The 22,512-nt window shown below is 36.2% G+C and overlaps 1 protein-coding gene, 1 long non-coding RNA gene and 1 pseudogene across 2 annotated transcripts in view; 2 read left to right on the top strand and 1 right to left on the bottom strand.

Annotated features, from left to right (window-relative positions):
• Positions 1–22,512, bottom strand: part of LOC129754512 (transmembrane protein fend-like) — a 467,116-nt gene that overhangs the window by 156,571 nt on the left and 288,033 nt on the right. The gene's annotated exons all lie outside the window — the stretch shown is intronic.
• LOC129754548 (GATOR complex protein MIOS-like) lies at positions 12,502–13,414 on the top strand (annotated as a pseudogene).
• On the top strand, positions 18,745–19,243 carry LOC129754566 (uncharacterized). Its single transcript, XR_008739043.1, has 2 exons — positions 18,745–19,029; positions 19,087–19,243. It is a non-coding gene; the product is annotated as an uncharacterized LOC129754566 (long non-coding RNA).

The following is a 22,512-nucleotide window of genomic DNA, read 5'->3' as shown; positions in this document are numbered from 1 at the left end:
ACTCAATTTAAAGGCTTAAAAATGTAAGACTGAATTGAATTGCATCAGTAAAATTTGTTTATTCAAAAAGCGCTCAAAAGATTTTTTCACAGAGTACGAGTATTTCAACTTTCATTAGGGGATGTATTTCTGGAATAACCGATTGAGACATTAGGTGGTATGAATAAAAAAATAGCAATTAGATATTGATGAACAATTTATAAGTGAGATCTTTTTTGATGCGGGTCTGGGGATAGCAATAGCAGCTTATTCTGCGCGTGGCGCATGACAATTTTTCTCTCTTCCTTCAATTTGTTGTCAGCTCCATAGACTACATCACATAACTACATCACAGCATAAAATCTATGAAAATCGATGAAATTCTGTCACTGCGAGTTCGTATCGTGTATAGCGCTGTTTGGGATCGATATATTAGCTTTGAAGCATGGTGTCTGGTGCTGTTTGAATAAATTTTAGGCCATTATTTACTCCACCCAGCTGTGGGAGAGCTTTTGTTTTAGTTGCTCTTTTCGCCCCAGCAATCGTGTACGTTCGCGAGAAACATGTTTGTAGCGTGTATTCGCGAGTATGGGAGTTATTAAGCAAACACTAGCGACACCATGTCCTAGATAGAAAAGTTTAGATTAGTTAGGAAGCTTTCGGAGAGCTTTTCAAAACGGCCGTACACGCTAACTTTTGGTTACCCCTTAACGAATACTTTTGACCCGTTATTCGATAAGACTGGGAGAACTCCTTTTTAAGGATAAAGTCGCTTTACCCTTTAAGGGGTACTCAGCTTGATAACGCTTGTACCGGATGAAAATTACCCCTTATTTGAAACGCATGTAGCGGATGAAAATTACCCCTTATTTTAAACGCTTTCGTATAGCAGAAATTTTTGAATTTGATTATGGAAAATTCGTTTGCTGGGAAATGAATAACATCCAAATGTTATATTTCACTTTGTTTATTAAACTGGCCAATAATATTTCGTTTTAAAAACAAAGACGATTTGTATCTTTTTTACCCCGCGTAGACATTTTTTTCAGCATACTATTAGGAGCTGGTATTAACAGAAGAAACCTGAAATAGTATCAAGGATAAGAATTTAAAATAGAAACAAATATGTTATATTAGTTACCATCAAATTCCACCGCCATTCGGAGTTGTAAATAGATTTTGCTTGTGCTTGTTGACCTCGTCGGTGATTTGCTGAAGAAGTAATATGATAGAATGTTATTTCTGAAAGATTATAATATAAATTTACATTAAAATGCTTACCCTAATCTCTGTGAAATTTCTTCACCGGACAAATAAAATAACGCTTTGAATGTTACATCATCTAAAACGACCCCCTTTTGAAGGGAAACGAGCTTTCCGAAATAAGGGGTAATATTGACCCGATAAAATGACCCGTTATTTGACAGATCGTGGAGGTTCTCAATAACGGGTCAATTTTACGGCTTTAAGGGGTAGCCAAAAGTTAGCGTGTACATTATTGTCCTAACTACAAAACGTCGAGCAGTTACCTGGCATCTGGGTTGCCAGGTGCCCAGATTTGTCTGTAAAACAGTAGGAAACAGTGTTTGTTATATAGTTCTCAACTCGGAAATAGCCCGAATTGAACCGTTGGTTGAACCGAAAAAAATACAAGAATAGCTCAAAATAGTAATTTCACAAGTTTTTTTCTTCCTATACAAATTTGGGCTACTTAAAATTAGTTTTACGGAATAAACTTGAATGCCCAGCCAATTTTTTGTTCAAGGAGGGTGTGTGCCACAAATATCTGTGTCATTTGTTTTTATTTTACTGATAAACATTACTTGTATGAATCAACAAAAAAGATCCTGTCCCTCTTTTCTTTTACAGAGAGTAAAACGAGTGCATTGAAGGGAAGTGAAGACTACTCTTTCCAATAGGGGAGGAACTCGCATCCATAAGGACTTCGAACCAAACAAATCGATATAGCAACCGAAATCTAGTCATCCAATATTTCTCGCGTGAGCTTTCATTACGTCGAATGAAACAAAATTTGAAAAACTGAGATATTCACTAAAAAAGCTTCATTATAACATTATCTACCTATATGATTGATGAAACAATTAATTTAATCCCTTTTAATGCATAAAATTTAAGACTTTCAAAATGACGAATGAAACAAAACCGTGCTTGCCCATTTCAATGTTGCTTACGTCCCTTCTTCTAAACGGCGAATGTGCAGAGGAAGAAAAACCTAGCACATTCGCTATGGATTCTATGAGCAAACAGTGTATACTGGTAGAGGTAATCAGAATATCAACCTGGCAATATTATTTCAGATTCTTGTTTTCAGGTGTTCTTAAATCGATACTCGAGGCTTTCGAACGCTGTACAATAATGCAGCAAGGAAAAGAAACCGAACAGCAGCAAACCTAACAACTAACAGCAGCCTGCTGCTGTTAGTCACCCAATCACCCGATTTACACTTTTATTACGCTTTCACTAATAAATTTACCGCTACACTCGATAACTCACTAAGTTAACATTCACTATGCCAAAAAAAAATTTGAAAATTTACCGGTAATTGCCTCAGAAACATTTGGGCGTAAGTGCAAGTTGAACGAATCAAAGGACGAATGAGACAAATTTCCCCTCCAGCTGATCGGCAACAGAAAGCTGATCAGCAGCAGCGAGTTGGTTTGATCGATGTCGCACCCGATTCACACATTTCATTATGCATTTACTCACCAATTTACCGCTACACCACTTATTAAACAGCCACTACGCCGAGAAAATTGAAAATTTTCCATAGTATTTTCATCAGATACATTTGGGCGTATGTGCAAGTTGAACGAATCAAAGGACGAAAGAAAAGAGACGAATGAAACAAATTTCCCCTCCAAACGACGAATGTGTTCAGACGTATGAACGATTTATGTTTGAATATGTCGTATGTTCCTATTATGATTAAAAAATAGCTCTAAAAATTGCAAAAAATTAAATTCATAATGTGGAATATCTGACACAATTAGTTTCCATGAATGTTGCGTATTTTTTGAAGGGTTATCGGCGAAGAAATAAAAATAGGATTTGAAAAACACTCTTCAAATTTCAGAAGCGTTTTTCTCGGTTCGGTGTTTCTGTTTCATTCGACGTAATGAAAGCTCACGCGAGATTTGTGGAAAAAAAGAAAACAACAGGTTGAAGTAGGCTAGGCCGCTAGGCGTTTGGCTTGCAACCCCGCTTCAGATTGGGCTGTACTTACTTTGTAAAATTCAGTTTTGATGAATTTTTAATTTGAGTTCAAAATGAGAGATATAGATCAATACACCAAAGAAGCTCTTGAAAACACGAGTGCGGCTCTTCATTTGATACAATATGATCGTCAAGAAACATCTTATGGAATAACGAAGATTCAGTTTGACTTCATGGCAGGGAAGCACTTGCATTGGCTTTCCATTCCTACATTCGGGGCCGCTACTATTGGATGTTTTATAGCAGGTGGCATACAACTAATGGTCAATAAACCAAAAATCTTCTATTTTGAAACTACGAGCGGAGAGTTATTGGGTAAAACTCAAAATGAAGCTGCTCGTAATGCCAATAATAAAGGCAATAAATTTTTGGAAAACGGCAAACCAGAGTTAGCAAAAGGATGGTTTCATAAGGCTTCCCGCATAATTAAAAACAGTTGGGGATATAGTACTAACTATTAACTTAATATATTGGTAGCAGTACCAGTATGAAATATCTTCCAAGTATCATTTCATTATACATGTTCAAAATTTTATTACCTCAATAAATTATGACAGGATCGTATCAGTGACAGTGACAATATGATATATGATTTAGTAAGTATAGTATAATAAGAGAATAAAAATTTGCAACCTTTGAATATTGTCTCTGGACCTTATCCAGGACTCTAACAGTGTACGACAAAGTTTCCTTATATTTTCTTAGCATTAGACATTAAATTAAAAAAAAAACAACATTGACAACATTGTATGAGTTAGACAAGTCGTTATCATTTCACCTCTTGCGGATAATAACTAATATTGTTATTTTAAGATGTAGTTGTGAGCTTATGCATTTTTTCGCTCTTGGGTTCAGCATCTGCTAATTTTCACTTCACTTCGTTAAAATTTGTGTCGGCAACCCCACGCCAGGTTCGGAACTGAAAACTGTGTTCAAAATGGCTCCGAAAAAAAAGAATCACGCTGAGAAAAACACACAGAACGCGAAAAGTAAGTAAAACTATATTATATTATCGATAAAAACTAGTGAGATTAAATAAAACTAATGAAATTACAGAAACAAAGATCTCTGCTGAGCGGAGAGCGGAAAAAAAATCTACTGAAAGGCTGAACAATGCAGATCTGCACAAATAGGTAAGATTGTATAATCCATGTATAATATCAGAAATAAAAAATAAAAATCTCAACATTTAAATTTTTTAATTTTATTTTATTTTTTGTGGGAAAGAATTGGAACTATATTGGTTATGGTACAGGGAAGCTCTTTTTAAAAATATTTTACAATATGCGGAACGTATGATTGAGCGTTATTTTTACTACAAACTACTATAAGCAAACTATATCCATTGAAGTTGATGAAATCTATGATTTTGTATTCCAACGTAGCTAGAACATTCAGGTAGATTGTTTTGCTCGCCAAAAGTGGATGATATTTTAACCGTATCCAATAATGTAGCATGAAATATTTGTTCGAAAAAATCGCTCTTTTTGAATGGTAAACATGCTTAACAGCCCTTTCCCCATATGGTACTTTAACAGATAATCATAATACAGATTGTTAATATGGTCTGTGTTATTGTACATATACTGTTCACTTTACAATAAACGATAACGTTTAGAGACAATATAGAATATTCTCTATATATTGTAATTGATTATGCGGGTTATTGGATGTGTTCTGAAGGTACTGCTGAGGAAAAAAACTATCAAAATAAAAGAGATGCAATAGGCTTGATTATAGAATAAGCTTGCCAGATTGCCCGGTTTTATCCGGGTTTGCCCGGATATTTGATGCAAAATTTCAAGAAAGTCCGGTCCGGCCCGGTTGCCCGGATATCGTGAAAAAAGTCCGGATATTGCCCGGATTTTTTCAAAATTTTCACAAAGAAACCAAAAAAAAATCAAAGTTTTTGAGTAAGTTTAAGCAAAATCAATTAACAGTATGGAAATTTTCAATGGTTGTTTCAAATAATTTCACTGATTTGCTTTTATAAACCTTTAAATATTTAAGTGTTCCAAAAAGTTTTTGGAAGTCTGCAGTTACATTAATAAAATATTAATTTCATTTTTTTGCATTTTTTCTTTGCTTTTATCTATAACAACACCTAAATTTTGCCCGGTTTTTGCCCGGTTTTTGGATTTAAAAAAATGAAATCCATGCCCGGATTTTGCCAGGTTTTTTTGAAAAAATGCCCGGAATTGCTAGGCCCGGATGGAAGTGGAAAAAATTCTGGCAACCTTATTATAGAAGCACAAAATCATATAAAAGAAGGAAAATTTCCAGCAGCAAGAGAAAAATTTGAAGAAGCTCATGGCAGGTCAACTGATACAACTGTTAGAGAAACGTGTGGTCGAATTCAGATTGATGCGTGTAATTCTGCAAACGCAAAAGGGATTGATTTTCTTGTGAAAGGTGAGCTAGCATATGCAAAACAATGGTTTGAAAATGCTTATCAGGCATGTGCCAAAGGTGCGTCCGAAGAAGTAACATTTATGAATAATAGAAATGCGATGGGTCTTATCATGGAAGCCCAAGAACTTATTAATCAGAATAGGTTTGCAGATGCAAATGCGAAACTAAGAGAAGCTCATAAAAAATCAACGGATCCAACCATAAAAAAAGTATGTGATCAGAAACAAGCCGAAGCAGATCGAGTTGCTTGCACTCGAAGTCAGGAACTTATTGCAAAACAAAAGGCGAAACAAACCGCACAAAATTCCATAACAAAAGAAGTTAAACGCGTTGCACACAATCCTCTAACAAATGTAGCAAAGCACACTGCACGTACACTTAATGAACAAGGTAAAACGTTATGGAATGAAGCCTGGAAATTAGAGGACGATGGGAAATATGATGAAGCCAAAATCAAATTTCAAGAAGCCAAAGATAAATTCGAGAAAGCTTGTAAGGCTGCTTCTGGAACCGATAGTTTGAATTATAACAAAAATCTTCAAATATGTAGTCTTAAAATTGAAGGTAATGAGCTTTTCAATCGAGGTATAGAATTGCAACAAAGAGCCAACCTGTTAAGGCATCAGGAAAAATATCAAGAAGCTAAAGCTAAGTATTTGGAGGCAAAGGCTAAATTTCAACAAGGATTTGATAAAAGCAAGGATCAGAGATTCCTGGTTTGTATACAGATTGTCGAGGAACACATAAATGATACATCCCAAGTAACCAAAAGTCACATAGCTACTTAATCTTGTACGTTTTAAGTTCACATTTCGCTGAGTAAAAGGTACTCGAGAGAAATAAAATCCGTTTTCCTTAAGTGCTTCATTTGGACTTCTGAACGAACATAAAAAGTCTAAACAAGTAGCATATAACATATTTGTGCGTTCTAAGTACCTTAAAAAGTTCGGATATCAACTCGGCTTATCGTGCTTCGTTACGAACTTCTTGCGAACTATTTGATTCCATGCAGAACTTCTTACGTACTTTTTGGTTCCTTGCGGAACTTCTACGAACTTTTTGGTTCTATGCGGAACTTCTATGGAACTTCAATGCGAATTGAGTTGTGTCAAAATTTTCAAATGGTTTGTTTAAATTCTCTTAAAAAAAATTTCGAAAGCATTCTCAATTTGTGAACAAAAATGGATTATTTACAAAAAATAAGAAAGAATGGTTTGCTTTATTACCGTCGCCGGCTATTGGAACAACATGGAATAAGAAAAGAAAATAATATTATGAGAATATTTTACTAATTAAAAGTCATATTTCAGCACCAGCTTTCTAGAGTTGTCAAACACAAACTCTTTAGTTTTGGAACATTCTTAATTGGTAACAGTTCGATCTATCATGCTCATAAGTTTTCCCAAAAAAGTTGCATTATCCCTACTTATGGAGGAAGAAACATAAATAAAGTAAAAATTATTTGGGAAATGCATATTTATCAGCTATTGTATATTATTAGGTTAATTACATATGAATATTCACTATCAGTCTACATTTCATAGTTTTTACGATTTTGCATTAGTAGAAACATAGTAATTCGAATTCTTCTTGTTTCCCTTTTCAATGAAAGTAACTTTCACAGCAACATTAACGACACATCCAGCACCTAGTACATTCCAACAAACATCAAAGGCAGATTATTTTGACGGGAAGTTCATTGATGGACACTTAGGAGATGTGGGTCGATTGAGCTCATCATTATTCCAACGTTGAATGCGAGGATTTGCCGTAAAAATTAATAATTTTCTTCAATTTTGTTTTCTTTGGTTTCAGCCAATCTAAAATGAAATGTGTTTTAATTTAGGAAAATATAAAAAAAACTAGAAACAAATTACAACTTCCTCATGTAGAATCTATTTCTGCAGTTTTTTTTAAATTGGATTGTTTTGTAAGAGAAATTGCAGCGGCTTGTTTACGGCCCACATATTTAGGTATATTCCTTTTCTGAACTGCAAATAAACATTATACAATGAGATACATATGTTACAAAAAAGAATTCAGTTCGTGCACTTACGTTCAAATTTAAATGTGGATACGACTCACACGGATATTATCTATTCATGGTGAGCAAAATTAAGGCAATGATAATTCATTTCGTACGGCAATCCTCGTTTCACAACTTCTGTTTATACTTTTTGAAGCTGATTGTTTACTATTTTTCATCGCGCCTACTTTTAAAAGAATAACCCGTAAATTATTTCTAATAGATGTTTTAAATACAATTGAATCAGAAAACAGCCATGGTTCAAAGGTAACGTGCTCAGCTTTCATTCCACAGGTTCAGGTTCAAATCTCCATGCAGGAAAATTTTTCAAGTAAGTTTAAAATTGTTGAAAATAGAAACAAATATAAATAGTAATAAAGATTAAAGCAGATCCGAATTCAAAGTAAAAAAGTAACGCTTTATTTTTGCAAGATATTTTTTTCAAAGTTTCATTTGAAGCTGAGTAGCCTTCTACTCAGCTTTGTTTATGGAACTTGAAAGTATCAATAAGAACTTAAAATTTCAGCTGAGTAGAACGCTATAAAGCCTTCAATCAGGGCTGAGTAAGCTTCTAAGAGACCATTCTATGGAACTTTTTGTTACTTGGGATATCAAGCTACTCTAAGTTTTGATTCAGCTCAAGGACCAAGCCAAACTCGTAGTTTTATTCCTGATCTAGAGGATGATTTTCTTGATAATTATGAAGACATTCGAACGTATCAAATAATTTAATCAGGTATAGGAAGTTGTTGTTTATTATGTGATGCATGCCATCGACAGCCATGAGGACCATAGAACATGAAAATACTAATTTCAGTCCGGAACAAATTGTATACTCATTATAAAGGTCCAGATAAAAAAAAATCAGTTAAAAATAGTTTTTGATTAGCCCGAAGAATCAATCTTTAAACTAATGCACTTTTCAAAAGACTCAATTGGCAAACGTCAGAGAAATGAATAATTTTGATTGCCATATTATTTAAAACTTATGTTCATATTATGGAACCATGAATATGGTGGTGAGGTGCCTAGAGAGGACGAGGGTAAAACCTTTATTCGAATCAACGGTAATGTGATTGCTAATAATAAAATCAACATTTTGTGCAAAAAACCTGGAAGAATCCATTCTTAAACGGAACAGGAGAATAAATACTTTCTTTAGAAAAATAATTAAAGTAATGACCCGAACAAAGAAGTGAAGAAAACAGCAGCATTATTTTGAACTTCTTGTTATAACCAAGAGTGGAGCCATCTCTAGCTCTGAAATGAATTCTATTGAGAATTTGTAGACGTTTTTGAACAAAAAGGAATACAGAAATTATGTTTAGAGTAAAAAAACAGCTATTTACTGTTCTGGGTTCTGGTTGGGCCCCCGTACCCCCGAAATATCACCCTAACCTTACCAAAAAATATGCAAGCAAGGTCAATTAACCATCAAAGCCAATTTAGGTCGTTTTAATCAATAGTTTTTGGCTTTTATCATTTTTATCAAATAAATCATAAATTGAATTTTTTTCAATGACATGCCCTAAAAATATGCAATTCAGTAAACTGATTGCTACTGAGTTATGAAAAAAAATATTGTAAAATGAACTTGCAATCAGCTCTCCAACGAACTCAATTTTTGTCTTGTTTCGATTAGTCGTTCTAACATCCCAAAACGAACTCATTAAATTTCAAAAAAACTCCGAGAAACTGAAAATATTGGCATTTTTAAATTAAAACGAGGGGTGGATTTAAATTCCCTAATACCCCTAAATTTTGTTATCAATCAAGAAAAACACTGTATTGGACTAGAAAATTTTTAACAAAAATTGTCCTATCTCGTTTGATTTTTTCTTGTTTGAACCACCGCACGCATCGAAAAATGGAGTTATGGCTGATTTTAAATTATGGAAATAGTACGTTCGGACAGTACGAAAACTGGAACTATGGTTGTTTTATCCTTCAATTCCCAAAATATTTCCATTAATTCAGAGAAAGCTGGTTCAGAAGGGAAAATGTTTGAACCAAAAAGTACTTATCTTATGTGTTTTTTTTATGTTTTTCGAAAAATCGAACGCAGGCTATTTCAGACACAGCACGCATCGCAAATTTTTAGTAATGACTGTTTCACCCTCAGTTTCCCTACATTTTCAATATATTTATTTAGAAAAAAGCTTGTTTGCACAGGACAATTTCGGAACAAATGAGTACCTACTATCTGGTTTTTTTTAGCCATAGCATGCATCGGGAAATGGAGTTATGCTTGCTTTATCCTCAATTCCCCTACAGTTTTAAAATAATTGCATGTTCGGATTTAAAAATTTAAAACCAAATGAGACTGATCCTGGGTGTTTTTTTTCGAGAAATCAAGTGAAGGCTTAACACCCCGCATAATTAAAAACAGTTGGGGATATAGTACTAACTATTAACTTAATATATTGGTAGCAGTACCAGTATGAAATATCTTCCAAGTATCATTTCATTATACATGTTCAAAATTTTATTACCTCAATAAATTATGACAGGATCGTATCAGTGACAGTGACAATATGATATATGATTTAGTAAGTATAGTATAATAAGAGAATAAAAATTTGCAACCTTTGAATATTGTCTCTGGACCTTATCCAGGACTCTAACAGTGTACGACAAAGTTTCCTTATATTTTCTTAGCATTAGACATTAAATTAAAAAAAAAACAACATTGACAACATTGTATGAGTTAGACAAGTCGTTATCATTTCACCTCTTGCGGATAATAACTAATATTGTTATTTTAAGATGTAGTTGTGAGCTTATGCATTTTTTCGCTCTTGGGTTCAGCATCTGCTAATTTTCACTTCACTTCGTTAAAATTTGTGTCGGCAACCCCACGCCAGGTTCGGAACTGAAAACTGTGTTCAAAATGGCTCCGAAAAAAAAGAATCACGCTGAGAAAAACACACAGAACGCGAAAAGTAAGTAAAACTATATTATATTATCGATAAAAACTAGTGAGATTAAATAAAACTAATGAAATTACAGAAACAAAGATCTCTGCTGAGCGGAGAGCGGAAAAAAAATCTACTGAAAGGCTGAACAATGCAGATCTGCACAAATAGGTAAGATTGTATAATCCATGTATAATATCAGAAATAAAAAATAAAAATCTCAACATTTAAATTTTTTAATTTTATTTTATTTTTTGTGGGAAAGAATTGGAACTATATTGGTTATGGTACAGGGAAGCTCTTTTTAAAAATATTTTACAATATGCGGAACGTATGATTGAGCGTTATTTTTACTACAAACTACTATAAGCAAACTATATCCATTGAAGTTGATGAAATCTATGATTTTGTATTCCAACGTAGCTAGAACATTCAGGTAGATTGTTTTGCTCGCCAAAAGTGGATGATATTTTAACCGTATCCAATAATGTAGCATGAAATATTTGTTCGAAAAAATCGCTCTTTTTGAATGGTAAACATGCTTAACAGCCCTTTCCCCATATGGTACTTTAACAGATAATCATAATACAGATTGTTAATATGGTCTGTGTTATTGTACATATACTGTTCACTTTACAATAAACGATAACGTTTAGAGACAATATAGAATATTCTCTATATATTGTAATTGATTATGCGGGACGTCGTAAAATTGTTTGAGACCGATTCCAAGTTGTTCACGCATCCAAAAGGCAAGCTTTAACCGAATGGATAGCATCTGTTTCTGGACTGGAATGGGTACACTTAACCCATGATGATGCCTCTAGATGGCTAGATGCATCCAGACCCCTGCAATGATACAGGATTTGTCAATGTATCGTGTGACCAACATCTTTTAGCTAAGTGTTGGTGAATCTCGTTTTTAAGCTTTTTTTTTCTCAGATTTAACCTTTTTTCTCTCCGATTTAAGCTTTGTTTGCCTTTAAAGCGTAGGAGATTGTGAGCGCCCTTCCGGAGCCCATGATGTATCCGGAAAGGGCCGATTAGTTGGATTCTGTTCCAGGGAAAATCTTACCTGGTAATGTGCTTTCTAAGAGCAGAACGCGACCGTTGAGCTTGACGACGAACGACTGAAATGAGGATGAGGTTCACCAGAGGGAGAGAGTTGGACGAAAAGTGACAGAGCGCGAGAGTATGTATGAATGCTGGCAAAATGGGTTGCCAGCTGACAATGTTAAACGTGTTTGTTATAATTCTTAAATGGCATATATCCCACATCTTTCCTCTCCTCCCGAAAAAAGAAAATTCTAAAAAAATCTTGAATCGTTTCACAGTTTATTGTCATTTTATTTAAGCGAAACAAAAAAAAAACTCGAACTGGTTTGGTTATGAAATTTTCCCCAGTGGATATGGGCCAATTTTTTTTAAGTATATTTTTTTTCGTGTCAAATGATTCAGATTCAGGACGTACCCCAAAATAAGATTATAATTAGGAATGTACGGGTAAACTGATTTCAACGTGTATTTTCGTTTCCGTTTGTTTACATTGTTGATTGTTTTCATCGAGATTCGTGATTTACTGTACCAACACGTGAAAAGGATCTATCTCCATATACGGCGAATCGAGAAAAGCGCGTTTGAAAAAAATACAATCTATTTTAAATCGCTAATTAAAAATCACTTAAAATTTTTACTTTTTACGAAAGACAAACGATTTTTAGAAGCATCCCCTATATGTTAGAATAGAGGAATATCAATTTTCATGAAAACACAATGCGCTATCGTAGATAGAACCTTAGCTCACGTAATATTTTGTCTCACTTGTTTATACACCCTTTGCTATTTTCTCATTCCTAGCTGTAGTTAAGCTCGCGTTCATTTGCAACTTTGTTTTCATGTTGAATAAAGTGTCAAAATGTAAAAATCGTGATCACTATGAGTCAAACCGTCGTGGAGTTGCACTGGTTCCCGAAGCACCCGGACCGGTTCTTGACCGCTGCCAGTTCCGAGGTCAGTAATCAATAAGATAAATTATTTTTTTATCAGGTGAAAAATCAGAACATCATCGATCGTGGGGTCAACACCAGTAAGTTGTAAGTTGTTTTTGTTTTGGATTTTATTTATGCTGATTAGTTTTAACTTTTTTCAGACATCAATATGGAAATATCGAAAAACACAACAGCCACATTGATTGCATTTGAGACCCGGTACCAGATCATCCGGTCGGTTGCTCCTTCGTACCATTCCAATTGGGAAATACTGTTTGCAGCTGGGCTGCCGAATGGGAAGGTTGCTTTGTGTAATTTTGCGACCGAAGATTATATTGAGTTTAGTAAGTTGTAGATGGTTCTGGAAGTGAGGTTATGATAATTTTGTTGATTTTTTACTTCAAGCACCCAGAGTTTCCCGGCACTGCACCTGCATCGCTTGGAGCGAGCTGGAACCTAACCTGATAGCAATAATTTGTGGGATCAACGATTCCTGGACAAGGCTATCCCGCAAATTCAGATGCATAAAAACATCACCCACTTGTGTGTCCGACAAGTAGCTCAGTGCTGAAAACGCTGCGGCGAGATTCTCCCCTGATTAACGATTTGCACTGGCCGGGTATGGTTATGGATTGTGTTGAGCCACATTCCATTAAGCGATGTGGGTCCCCATTCCAACAGGCTTGAACCAGAGGCCGGGATCCAACAATGAGCAACTTGTCCTGGCGATTTGGAACCCGTACGATTTGGAACGAATGTTGGCACTGTCAGGAACTGGTACCGTTTGTGACTTTCAAATCCCGCAGCGTGTGGCCATTTCCTGGGACAACGGCAATAATCTGTTATATAACAATGGGAACAAATTGAGACAGTTCACCTCGTCTTCACTAATTAATAGCTTCGAGGAAGAGGTCGCGAAATCATAAAAAAGCGAACATTATCTAACTATGGCCTGGCTCATGATTAAGGATGATTCTAAGCTGGGATTGAAAACTATTTAGGCTTTTATGATGCCCCGGAAGGTCCGCGCTGTTCAGATCGAATCCGGTTATGATGAAGTAGCTAGATTTTAGCATCGGCAGTGGACTTGACGTCTATCGTAGCGAGCATTGTGACACTGTTCAGCTGCAGTGTGGATGGACTTTTGACCGGAATCTTTCCATGCCCTCATCAACGGGCTTTCTTGCGAGTAAGGAATTCACCAGAGCAGCTCTCATTGCATGCTTCCGTTTTCGCATTAAGCAGGTAAGACTACTTTTTTTTTTAATATAAACCCTAAATAATTTATAAAAAAAAATGTTTTCTCGAACAGGCAATCGAAATACTGGGTCGAGTTGCGTAACAAACGTTCGACCCAAGTTCACAACTGCAGCCATCGAATTGTCCGGGTTCAGTGCAGAGCGAACTGGGCACTGACGCAAACAGTGTGGAGCAGCCCGTACCCAGATCGATGACCCGTACCTAAGGTGCATGTTCTCGTTCCTAGCGATGAAGAAGATGGGTTTGAAACCGTTATTAATGAAACGGAAATCTCCCTTTGGGATCGGATGGCCTTTGCTTGCAACTTCGTCTCCGACTTGAAGCTCGCCGAATACATTGAAGAGATGGTGGCCAACTGCATCGAAATGGGCGACCTCAACGGTCTACTCCTAACCGGAGCTACCAACGACGGTATCAAGTTGCTCCAAAGTCACCCGGACAGAACCGAAGACGTTCAAAATGTAGCACTGATAGCTGCCAGATTTTACACGACCGAAAATTAGGAATACACGTTTTAAAGTGAAACAAATAATGGAATTATTTGAGTTTTTTTTTTATTTCATAAACACAGTTTTTTTTTGTTCAAAATATTTTAAATTATTCACATGTTGTCTTACTTCAGGAAAAGTTTAAAAAAATGTAAAAGCAAGACAAATTTTAATATAAATTTCAAAAATATTGAAAAAAACGATTCAATTGAAGGTCAATTGGGAAAACCTGTAAATTTAAAGGAAAGGTTTTAATGTGATGTAGATTTTTTAAAGACAAGAAGCTAAATTTTTATAAATTACCTTTTTAAGACATTTCATCTTCCTGATCATCTAAATCTAGATCGTTTTCAAAATGGTCATTAACAGTTGTGGTTCGTTTACGTCCACGTTTCCTTGGAACCAAATTTTGAAGAAAAGTTTTATAAAACTCTTTATTCGACACATATTTTAGCAACTCGTTCAAATCAGCCAGTTTAGCTTGAGGTAACGGTATTGGTTCATCCGTTATTTGGCCTGGAATTTTGTAGGGATCCCCACACAATTTCATTTCAAACTTCAACCATGCGTCTCTGACATCATATCTATACTCGACAATTGCAGGTTCATCACAATTGTACTGGAAACACATTATGTCACGAAATTTGATCGGCTCATTAAAAATATTGTTTTTAGGCTTTTCGAATTGCTCGCTGAAGTTTTTCAACGCGCGGAACTCGCATTGTTCCATTTCAACCACTGTAATAGGAACTTTTCTTCGAATGCTACCTATAAAGGTAGCCCAGTCGTGAGGCGTTTCAATGTTCACAGAGATTTTTTTTTTTGCCCGTTCAATGGTTCCATGTACACAATCAACTTCCATGTGACTATGTCCACTGCACATGAAGTTGTGTGTTATCTTTAATTTTCGACCGTCTAATTTACAATGGTGCATGAACCAAACGAAACTTCTAACTACCGTTATATTATGGTTTTGTCCTGCGCATCTATCCGAGTAGTAGATCACGTGTTCGACATCTGTTGGCATGGTTACAAGGTCCCGTAGCAAACATGATGCAATTTCTTGGGATCCACGCCTTGCTTTGGACTGGTCCCAAAGATAGCAAACTGCTTTGTTCTTGTTATTATACGTCTCAAACGTAGTGAAATTTAGAGTATAAAGTTGCCTAGCGTAGTAGGACTTTCCGCATGTCAAAAAAGGTGTGGGGAGAACCTTTTGCAGATCGAAAGTGACTGTTCGAACTTTGTTACTTTTAGCCATCAGAAAATGTTGCCGTTTGCTATCGTAAACTCTGGCAGCTTTGGCTTGATGCTCTTCTAGTTGTTGTTCCAAAATAACCTTTTCTTCCGGTGTAGAATTTTTCAGTTTTATGCCCAACTCATCACAATCGTTGCAAGTGTCTATTTTCGGTTTTCGGAAACTGATGTTAAATCTACGAAAAATTTTTCTGTATGAGTTGTAGTGAACAGTGTTCAGATTTTTTTCGATCCTTTCAGCGGCATAAAGCTCGTACATCTTAGAAATATTCAAATCACTACTTAAATACAGTTTTTTGGTTCTCTCTCTTGTGTAGTGAGAATCATAAGCCGGAAATGATCGAATGTGTTCTTCAATTGAAGATATTTCCAAATCGGTCAATTTGTTTGTGTTGAAATTGTAATGTCGCTGGTCGTCTTTGGCCATGCCTTGATTGGAAATCACTTTTTTCGCAAGATGCTGAATCTTTTTATCCGAAATGTCCAAAGTGTTTTGGAACATTTTTTTGCAGACACGTTGCTTTCCGTCACTAGCTGGAAGCTCGTATATATATGTATACGAACGACGTGAACCGAATACCTGAATTGAAAATGCATTTGTTTTTATAATATCTTATATACAATATTGTTTTAGAATCGGCAGGTTCAGGAATGAGTAGTAAAAAATTTAGTTTTGACTATTGCTTTCTTTTTTTGTTATTTTACTGTAATCATTAGGCAAATATTGACTACTAGTTTTTTTTAAATTTTAATTGAAACCATTCAACTATTTTTTTTACAAATTTAAGTGCTTTTATGAATTAAATATTTCACATTGAATTGATTTTTCAAACAGTGTCAAAGTGCTTTTATTTAATATATTTCGCAATGAAGTGAAATATATTAAATGAAACCACTTGATACTGATATTATATCAGATGCTATGTATGTTACCAAATGCAGTTTTCTTTACCATGATATTTATACAGAATAATAATAAAGAAAACAATAGATGTATGAATTAGGTTTCTAAATATTTTTGAAATTTACCCGATTTTCCGCGGTTTTTTTTATCGTCATATGGCCAACGATAAACTGGTTTTGTCCAGATCTTTCCAGTTCGAGGAAGTTCTTAAGAATAGCAGCCCGAGATTCAATTGAATACCTTGCATTGCAACGAAGGCGAGTGCAATTACAAGGATCTTTAACTGCCCGTGCTTCAACTATTTTGCCACTTTTTCTGGTGTATTCTAATCCTCGCAATCTTAGATCACGTCTGATTTTCCAAACAGGTTTCTTAACTACTTTTCTCTTCTCAATTTCTTTTAGTAGTTCTTTGGCTTCATTTCCTGCTGTCTGGGTGGTCACCACCTTTTTCGATGTAGAAGTTGCTGCGAGAATCGAATTAAATTTTTAAGCGTCCAAGATCTCAATTTCATACTTACATCATTAATTATTTATTTTGGCTTACCTGGAGTGTTCTCGTCATCACTAGAATCACTTGAACCTGATGATTCACTCATGAGGGTTCTGATCAAATACGGTTGGAAATACTCTGATATATTTGATAGGTTCAAATCAGCTGGAACGTAATCTTTGTCGTTAACATTATCGTCAATTTCACCAAGCGAAATCGTGTTCTCATGATTTTCATTCGTCTGTTGGAGCAAATTTTCGAATGATGGTTGCCGCGAACGTTTATGAGTCACCAAATTTAATGGTTCGTCCATTTGATGGGATAAATCCAATGCCAGGTCTATAGGCTGTAGACAGTGATGGGGGGTGGAGGCCACACACCGGAAAGATAGTTCTATATTACTTTCTGTAGCACTTATTGTTTCTTCGAAATCCGCTGTACGGGTTTCCTTGAGTTCTGCAGCGTCTGAATAAGAAAAAGTTAAAATAAACAAATTTAAAGCCGAATTTTTTTTACTCATTCCACTCAATATGAGATTGAAGTATTTTTTTACTTACACAAAAGAAGATCAATCCCGGAAAAATCCATGGTTGCCGCGAAATAACTAAATTGCTTAAGCACACCTATTGAACGTTTGAAATCCGTTTTTTATTTAAAAATGATTCAACTCAACCGAATTATGCGCGAGGGAGATGCAGATAAAATTTCCACATCAATGACACATGCTTATGGCTCTTTCTGTATGAGTGAGTGAATAGCGTTTCCCATTGAAAAATAATATTTACACCGTTTGCTTCGCTGCGTGAAGCAAAGGATGTATAACGACGTGGTAGTAGTTTTTTTTTTACACCGTATGCTCCGTTCCGGAGTAAACGGTGTATATCAAACTGATGACAGTTCTAGTTTCAGATTGGTTACCCAAGTAACAAATTTAGTTTTATAAGAAACTCTAAGAACGCTTGAAAACTTCGTTATAAAACGACGTTTTGTTATATAAACCCCATTAAAACCTCTATATAACACATATAAGAGTAAAAAGGCCCACCTACAGGAGGTTCTGAAGAAAACATTACGAGTCCCTTATACAACCATAAGGACTTAAAAGGGCTTTTCCAAGGGCTGCTTCAAGGTAATCCACCCTCCTTACAGAAGAATAATCTGTCACGAAGAAATTGTTTACGAAAATGGGTTTTGAAATTGCTTTCATTAAATAAAAATGTTCTGAATAAAAAAAAAACAGACACTCTTTAATTATCTGAATAATACTCGAAAAGTAAATAGTTTCATGGATCATTTTCGCTATTTTAAGCGATTAAGTTATTGCGCTTCGAAATTTATCGGTCGATTTCACGAAATACATGCAAATAAAAGGCGCCCCATCGTTTTTTGGGAAATAAAGAGTGATTATAAAATATTCGTTGAAGTATTAATAATTCCATTTTGAATAAATGTCTCCTTTATAGTCCCAATGTCAGTATATTGTGAAGTATTATATATATGAATTTCTTTACTGCAAGTAAAGTTCAGTAAAATCAATGTATATCGTAATATTAGATAAAAATAATATTCGAAAATTTAAATAATTCCTTCATAAAATGGCGCTTCATTCGGAAAACCTATTTGATTTGGAGAAACCAATTATAAGTCTAGCAATTCTTGTAGAATGTCATTTTAAGAGCAATTTTTCTTCTGGAACTCAATTTTGCTTCGTATAAAACCAAAAGATCTGGTCACGGATCTTTTCTAGTGTTTTCGTCTTCTAAACTTGAAACTGACTTGACTCAGTGCATCTGGCAGCCTCGCAGACGTCACTATCACAGCACGAATCAAAACAAAAAATTTCAAAAAATTTCGCGATTTCAAATTCATTTAAATAAAAATACGAAATTTAAGACGCGTTTCCGTTTTCCATGGTCCGAGAAATACTGACATGCCTCTTCCTCGGTGTCTCGAAACATCGTCGTATAGACGGATTCAGCAGCATGACTTCAGATTCCAGATCCATCCCCGGTTCACGGAAGGCGGTCCATCGTAACCGGTGTATAAACAACTAGTATAGCTTCTAAACTCAATGGTAAATATTTAAAATGATATGCAATGGACACAACAATTTATTATTTCTAATTTATAGGGACTTCCGAAAAATTTTTCATGGAAAACAACACGCAAACTTGGTGGATGGAGACTTCTTGAGCGGATGTAACCCGGATAGGACTTATGAAAAAATAGCTCAGCGAAACTCCTGATCCGGAATTTGTTTTAATAAATAATTTCCAACTCTTATCGTCGATCATTTATTTTTATTTTGTTTTGATTTGATTCTGCTGGGTCAGCTAAGGAATATGTTTGAAGTTGCGTCAAAATGTAGGTTCCTCCTGGAAAACTGAACAGCTAACGATCAGAGCAGCTGTAAATTAAATTTTCATTTGTCTGATTAAAGCACCCGGTTTGCAGCAAATTGATAGAGAATCTAGTTGCTGAGCACTCCCGGCCACACGGTTGAGTTGTCGGAGGAGTTATTTGCAGGAGGCTAATCGAAATTAATTTATTTTTTACGCAGTTGTCGATTTTCTGCAAATATATACATACACATTTTGACATTTCGATCGGATTTGGACTGTCATTCTTTGTTGGTTTTCTAGAGAGGTTTTATAATTGCTTTGTAGTGCTCTACTAAACCAAAAAAATTAAAGGTTATAAAACATTATTTGTTGTTGTTTTCTTCAAGGTTGGTTTTCTAGAGAGGTTTAATAATTGCTTTTTAGCGCTCTTTTAAACCAAAAAAATTAATGGTTATAAAACCAACACAAAATTTGACAGGAGTTCTATAAAAAGATTCTATAGCGGTTTTTAAGCTATCTTAAAGGGCAATCATATAGAGTTCCTTGTAAATTACGTTATAAAGCGAACAATACTTTATAAATCCCTTATACAACAACTATTTTTTTTTATAAAACCATTCAGAGTTTAAAATGTTGCTTGGGTTATAGATCCTTTACTCAAATTGAGTTTTTGATGTAACGGAAAGTTATTTTCTTAAAAGGGTTTTACCGTTGAGTAGTGCAAACGTTAACCTATCATGAGATACTGAAAATGGTTTTTGTTTACTTTTGGAGATAGATCCTTTTCACGTGTTGGTACAAAATGGTACAAATTGGTACAAATTTTGTTTCCGAATGCTTCCGACAAATGTTTACGGGATATTAGTGCAGAAAAGCGATTCCATTCTTCGGAAAACAAATAGCCGGCACCGAGGACTTCCATCTGCACCAGTACGTTGGCCACGAGGGTAAAATTCGGTCACGAGCCTCTGGAGTTCCTCCGATGGCAAACTGCACCATTCCATCAACTCAAACGAATGAAGGAGTTCGAACGAATACTCGTCGATTGAAAAAAACATGTAGGACGACAACTCCCTGTGGCCATCGTATTTCTTTCACATTTCCCAAAACCGGTTACCCTGGTGGACGTCGATCAAACGAAAAGACCGGCGGGTCTCCGTTGCTTCTATCATCTAGACCAAAACCTGAAGTTAAATGTTTTCTCTCATCGGATTGCGCTCCAAGATCAAATCTATCTAAAGATTCCATGCTGAGAATGACTTACTTTAATTACATTTGGATATATTTTAATTATTGATATTTTTTTTTAGCCAAAAACGTGTCAATTCAACAATGGGTGATGAAGTATGAAAGTAGTAATAATCTCACAGCAGGATAGCGAGGAAATCGTTCCAGGAGGCTAGAAAATAAAACAAGAAGTATCAATTTGGTAAGACTCATCTTCAACGCTCTAATTGCACTTTATTTTACCTATTTTAGTTGCTGGGTGATCCCGCTTCGTTCGTTTACTTCCTGCTCGCAGACTCGCACATAATCCTGTAGGTGAACTGGAACCTTTCTTTCGCGCGAGGGCCTTCCTTGTCCAACGAGATCATTTGAAGGCGATTGATTGAACATTTTCCATTCGTGGACCCTACGTGTGTGCACAACGTTACGCTTCAAAGTTTGTCCCATTTCGTCACTGAGCAGGAGATCACCATTTCGTTCCTTGAGAACGGTGTATCGTTTCGGATCAAAACGGCTCTCGCCCTTAGAACGCATAACCCTCTCTACGATAACGATGTCCCCGGGTTTGACAGAGCATGCTTTCGCACCGCGACGTGAATCTTCAGTACGCTTACCCTGAAGTTTTGATTTTCGATCCCTTTCATTTAGTTCGTTATCATCGAACTCTGATCTTCCCGGACACAACAGTGGTAGCCGTCTTCTTATTTTCCTACCCGAGAGAACTTCTTCTGGGGGTATTTTAGTTACCGAATGCTCGGCAGCATTGTGTGCTTGTACCGCGTTCCGGATCTCTTCAACGTACGACGTTCCCCTGCTAACTGCAGCAGCCATGGCTCGGTTGATTAACTTCATGTACCCTTCCACGAGTCCATTTTGTTGCGGGTGATATGGCATTGAGTATATTAAATTTATACCCCGCTCAGAACAATAATTTTTGTATTCTGACCCGTTGAAAGGTGGGCCGTTGTCACTCTTAATGTTATGAGGGAAACCCTCTTTATCGAAGATCTCGTCAAGAACCTTTTTGACGTTTTCAAAGCTCGTTGATTGAACTGGCTTAGCAATCAGATATCTCGATCTACAATCGACTACAACAAATATCGATATCCCATTGAACTTCGCATAAGGGCCATTGAAGTCAATGGCGATTGTATGCCATACAGCTTTAGGCGCAAAGCTACGTTGCATTGGAGCTGGTTTTTCGGGCCGGCCATTAGTGGCACATGTTTGACACGCGAGAACCCATTTTTCGACATCCGTAGCCATGCCTGGCCACCATACTCGCTCGCGCATGATGCTTTTCATTTTTGCTGCCCTTGGATGTCCTGAATGAGCAACATTCAAGGCTGTTTCTCGGAGTGAGTGTGGAATAACAGCGCAACCTCGCTTGATTAATATCCCTTCTTTAACAGAAAGGTCTTCAGCGAAGGCTTTGAAATTTTGTGTATCTTTGTCCCACTCGTTTAAATCCAGACATGCCATGACTTTCTGGAGTAAATTGTCATCCAATGTGGCATCTTTTATGCTCTCTTCAGTTAGGAATTCAAAACTTGATGTCTGCAAGGACGCAATTTCCCAAGGGCTCTCCTCATCTTGAAACGGACCATCACTTCCACAGTAAAGCCGCGACGATGGGTCGGCAATATTTTCTCTACCGCGTACGTATTCTACAGTGTAGCTGTACGGGCTAAGTCTTAGAGCCCAGCCGTCAGCTCTTGTTAATGCTCTTTTTGTGTTCTCTCGCGACCTGTTAAGTATGAAGGCCACTCCTTGAGCATCCGTTCGTAAGGTGAAGTGCCGTCCAAATAAAAAGTACGAGAAGTGTTCGACGGCCCATACCGCACCTAAGGCTTCCCGCTGGTTTTGCGCGTATCGTTTTTCGGTTTCGGTCAGTGCTTTGGATGCAAAGCTTATAACTCTAGCGACACTTCTTTCGTTTTCTTGGACCAGTACGGCGCCTAAAGCATTCGGCGAAGCATCGGTGTAAA

Source organism: Uranotaenia lowii, chromosome 1 (assembly GCF_029784155.1).
Source record: "Uranotaenia lowii strain MFRU-FL chromosome 1, ASM2978415v1, whole genome shotgun sequence".
Lineage (NCBI taxonomy): Eukaryota > Metazoa > Arthropoda > Insecta > Diptera > Culicidae > Uranotaenia > Uranotaenia lowii.
This window is presented reverse-complemented; position numbering and strand designations above follow the sequence as displayed.